The sequence below is a fragment of the Rhincodon typus genome, unplaced genomic scaffold (assembly GCF_021869965.1).
Source record: "Rhincodon typus isolate 14 unplaced genomic scaffold, sRhiTyp1.1 hic_rhity00000092, whole genome shotgun sequence".
NCBI lineage: Eukaryota > Metazoa > Chordata > Chondrichthyes > Orectolobiformes > Rhincodontidae > Rhincodon > Rhincodon typus.
The window spans coordinates 93,858-99,381 of record NW_025965730.1 but is presented as its reverse complement, the minus strand read 5'-3'; positions in this window follow the sequence as shown (position 1 = coordinate 99,381).

The following is a 5,524-nucleotide window of genomic DNA, read 5'->3' as shown; positions in this document are numbered from 1 at the left end:
GTGATTCTAATGTCTGTGGAGGGTAAGTTTTCAGAGGGTATTCTGAGAGACAGAATCGATAGGCACTTGGGATAGTCAGCACGGCTTTGTGCTCAGGAAATCATGTCGAACAATTGTTTGAATTTTTTGCAGGGATTTTGCTTCACTATTGGATGAGTCACAAATGATACTGACCCTCACGCTCTCAGATGGTCTCTTGCAGTGATGACCTGCAGCTGAGATGATTGATCTCATCAAGTCAGACAGGAAACAAATCCTCACGCCCAACTCGTCCATGCCGTCCAAATTTCCCAAACTAAATTAATCCCATTTGTCTGCAATAGGCCACTACCTCTTTCAATCTTTCATATTGGTGTATCTGTCCAACTGTCTCTTCAGTGTTCTAACTGTACATGCAACTACCACTTCCTCTGGCATTTGATTCGACATATGGACCAACATCTGTGTAAAAAAGCTTCCTCTCAGGTCCCTTTTTAATAATTGCCGCACCTTTAAAATGCCCTCTAGTTTAAACTGCGCACCCAAGGGAAAAGACCTTTGTTATTCAACTTATCTATTCCCCACATGATTTGTGAATCTCTCTGTCAAGTCAGCCCTCAACCTAAGTTCGAGGGGCGACACGGTCGCTGAGTGGCTAGTACTGATACCTCACAGCAACAGTGACCTCACTTTGATTCCATGCTTGAGCAAGAGTCTGCGTGAAGTTTGCACATTCTCCCCGTGTCTGTGTGGGTTCCACTGGGCGCTCCAGTTTCCTCCCACAGTCCAAAGATGTGCAAGCTAGGTGAATTAGCCACGTGTAATGCAGAGTTACAGGGATGGAGTAGGGGGATGGGTCTGAGTGCGATGCTTTTCTGAGGGTCTTGTGGACTCGATGGGCCGAATGGATTGCTTCCACATTATTGGGATTGTATGATTCCATGAAAAATGTCACAGGTTATTCAACTTCTCCTTGTAATTTAAATCCTCCAGCCCGAGTAACTTCCTTGCAAATCTTTTTTGCGCTTTCTCCAATTTTAAAAACTTCCTTCCTGTCGTGGTTCAACCAGGACTGTCACTTGACTCCACAAGTGGCCTCACCAGTGCTCTGTACAAATGCAGCATGATATCCCAACTCCTACAAAAGCAACTTCCATCTCAAACAACTGCTGCCGTCATCTTCTGTGTTATATGTGACTCTAACCCGCAAAGATATTTCCCCCTGATTCTCATTGACTTCACTTTTGCCTTCCCTTATGAATTCAGCTCTTTTGGCCATGTTTGCATCAAGGTTGGAATGAGGGCAGGAGCTGAGCGGATGGGCAGAGCACACACTAAGTGATCAGTGAGAAGTTTATTGTTGTGTAAGTGCCATTTGATAGGACTGTAGATGAAAACTTGCATCCTTTTGGTTATGTGGAGATTGGACTGATGGCATGGAGGTTGAAAGGGTTGAACTTGTCCGGTTTTTGTTTGACCAGGATGATGCTGGACAATTTTCCATGTTGTTTGGTAGATGCTAATATTAAAGATTACGTTAAATTTTCACAATTGCTGTGTCCACGGTCCTCCGTTCTGAAGTCATGTGAAGATAAGTAGGAGGAGGAGTAGTAGCCCATTCAGTCCCATGGCCTTCTTACTCCATTCTGTGATTTGTAGTTGATCCAATTCAGCCTGAATTTCTCTTTCCGATCAGCCTAATACTTCCAGTCTCTACCAACATCCTCTTCATATACTTGCAGTGATCGCGCTGTCACAAGGTAGAGAATTTCATGCTCGTTTCCCGCTGGGAGATGAAAATCTTTCATCTCTCCATTTTAAAACACTGTCTCCTTATTCTCAAAATATGTCCTTTTGTTGGAGATTCCCTCAGGAGTGAAACCATCTTCTCAACATTGAACCTGTAAAAATGTTGCTTGTTTCAATATGATCACCCTTCATACTTCCAATTTCGAATGAATAACAGCTGACCGTGTTTAATTGTTCTTTGTGTGTCAACCCCTTCATCCTTGGAATCAGCCTATTGACTCTCTTTTGAACTGTTTCCAATTCCAGAATATCCTTTCTTAAATGCAGGGGCTCAACCTGTACACGCAGCACCATGTGCAATCTCACCAATACCATGTACACTGGGAATATTTTAAATTCCAGTTCTCTAGCAATAAGGACCAAAATTCGATTTGACATTGTTTTGCACCTGCATGCTGTCTACTTGTAGTTCATGCATAATTTTTGGAGAACTTCATCTTCAGAAATATCAGGTGTGGCCTACCTTCTTTCAACTGTTGTGCGGAGTTCTTGTTTCTTTTCTCCATTATTTCTTGTGACGATCAGTTTCAATGAGCCTGGAGTCGTAGGTTGGTCATACAGTTGGGCGGCCAGAGATATTATTTTCTGTGCTGGGGGCTTGAAGCATCATTTCCTCTGTTGTATTAGCCGCCAATTCAGGAATCTCGAGACGTATACCATTCAGAGAATTTTGAAATAGCGTGCAGGATTGTTTCTAGATATTTGTATGGACTTAGAGCTGATGGGACTGAGTGAACCATAGGCCAGAGATCACACTCGCTCTCTCTGCTGATTACAGACATCTGTAAATAATATGGGCTCAAGACAGAGACTGTGGACAGCTTACAGTTCTCATCAGAAGAAGTGGGTTCAAACTTTTGCTGTAACCCGAGGACTTTTAGAATTAAGAGCAGTCCCTACCTCTAGGCACCGACAGAGTGTTGGGAGTCTTCAGTGTTCGATCATTCATTTTTGTAATCTTGCCGACAATACCAAGTTGTTGCTTCCCATGAAATAAGGAATGAAACCGCAATCTTTTCAAATATGTATGGCTTTATTTCTTCTAATGCGTTGACTGCATAATTGCAAGTTGAGACTTCTACAGCAACAAGTTTGATCACGCTTTTCTGGTATTCTTTGACTTGAGCCTCCCCAAAACCTCAAGCTGCTCCCAATCCCCTCACCTCAAAATCTAGGTGTCAGTTTGTTTGTCACAAAGTCTCGACCATACCTGCAAGTCAGCTTTTTGCAATAGCATTTGTAAATTTAACCCTTGTTATGCTGAAGCTTAATCACACAATTTTCAATCGACTTCACAGTCCCACATTGCCAAGTCAGTGACGTTACCCTTACACCACTATCTTCCCTTCATTACTCTGAAACCCCATGTCATTTTGTGGAATTCTCGTGACCTGAAATCTGATCACTGATCATGGCAAAATGTTCTGCATAGTGCTTAGCATTGTGATAGAACCTGAAACAGAAAGATACAAGTCAAAGCTTGTGTGCATTGACAGGTTGGGTGTGGCAGAAATATTGGGGGAGTGGATGTGAACGTGGGCTGCATGAAAGGAGGAACAAAAATAGGGAAGCTTGGCTCCTTATTTGTCAAGCTCTGGTTCCGACTGTTCGTACCGTTGCATTGACCATTGTCAGTGAGCAACAGGCCACTTCTGGTCAGCAAGCCCCATGTGTACAATCCTTAGACAAGTATCTCTGCCATTAGCTGCGATTCAGTTGCTGAAACTCATTTATTGAACAATCTGGACTGTGCGAAGAGTTGCACTTGAATCCAAATTAAAACCATTTGTGAGACCCACAGTGTGATGCATTTGTATGTGCTAGAAGCTACGCACATAAATTCTCAGCACTGTTGGCAAAAGTAATTTGTAAATAAATTTTCAGCTTTTTACAAGACAAGTTGCAGAGGCAGGCAAAGGCTGGTGCATCCCATGGCAATGTCCTGTCCAATCAGAATCTACCTGCCTGGTCTGAGAATTAAATTTAATGGTATCTCCATGCAGATTCTGGTCCAACCAATCAGCACTCACTTCTCATACTTTTTTAAGTTGGTGTCTTTGCTTTGCCTGCTCGTTCTGATGAATACATGAGTAAAGTTTCAACATTTTGTCCCCTTTTAGCACCATACAGTTAGACAATGAGACTGAGGGCTGAGCATGGACAGGTTTATAAAATCATGAGTGGCATGGATGGCGTGAATAGCCAAGCTGTTTTCCCGAGGATGGGTGGAGTCCAAAACTAGTGGATATAGGTTTAAGGTGAGAGGGGAAAGATTTTAAAAGGACCTGAGGGGTATTTTTTTCACGCAGAGTATGGTGCATATATGGAACGAGCTGTTAGAGGAAGTGGTGGAGGTGGGTGCAATTACAACGTTTACGAGCCATTTGGACAGGTACATGGATCGGAATGGTTCGGGGGATATCAGCAGGCAAATGAGACTTCTTCAGCTTGGGAAATTTGGTTGGTTTGAATGAGTTGGGCTGAAGTACCTGTTTTTATTTTCTGGCTGCCCAGCATTTTTGCCCATCCCTAGTTGCCTTTGAGAAGGTGGTGAGCTGCCTTCTTGAACTACTGCAGTCCTCCTGCTGTGTGTTGACCCACAATGCCATTCGTGAGGGCACTGCAGGATTTGAACCCAGTGACAATGAAGGAATGGTGATATCTTTCCAAGTCAGGATGATGAGTGGCTTGGAGAGGAAATTAAAGGTGGTGACGTTCCCATACATCTGCTGCCCTTGTTTTCCAGATGGAAGTGGGTTTGGAAGGTGCAGTCTGAGCATCTTTGCGAATTTGTACTGTTGATTTTGTAGTTAGTATGTGCTGCTGCTCCTGAACGTCGATGGTGGAGGGAATGGATACTTGTTGATGTCGTGCCGATCCAGCGGACTGCTTTGTCCTGGATGATATTGGAGCTTCTTGAGTGTTGATGGGGTTGAGTGTTGATGATAAAGGCAGGCAGGGAGTATTCCATCACACTCCTGACTTGTGCCTTGTAGATGGTGGACATAGCTTGAGGAGTCAGGAGATGAGTTACTTATCGCAGTATTCCGAGCCTCTGAGCTGCTCTTGTAGCCTCTGCATTTATGTGGTGAGTCCGATTGGGTTTCTGATCAATGATATCTCCCAGTTGATTGTGGGAGGTTCAGTGATGGCAACGTCCTTGAATGTCAAGGGGCATGGGAAGATTATCTCTTTTGGTGATGGTTGTAGATTGCAATTTGTGTGCTGTGACTGTTGCTGGCCGCTTGTGAGCCCAAGCCTGGATTTTGTCCAGAAATTTTTGCGTTTGGACACGGACCGCTTCAGTATATGATGAGTCACGAATGGTGCTGACTATTGCACAATCATTGGCGAACATCCCCACTTCTCACCTTATGGAGTCATAGTCATAGACTCCTACAGCACGGAGACAGTGCCTTCAACCCAAACTGGTCAATGCCGACCAAAATGTCCGTCCACGCTAAACCGGTTTCCCTGCACTTGGCCCATATCCTTCTAAATCTTTCTTGTCCATGTATTTGACTAAATGCCTTTTAAATGTTATTAATGTACTCACATCGACCACTTCCGCTGGTCGCTCATTGCATGTGCCTCCCTCCCTCTGTGGGAAAAAAAAGTTGCCCCTCAGGTTAGTGAGAGAGATAGTAGGAACTGCAGATGCTGGAGAATCTGAGATAACAAGGTGTAGAGCTGGATGAACACAGCAGGCCAAGCAGCATAAGAGGAGCAGGAAAGC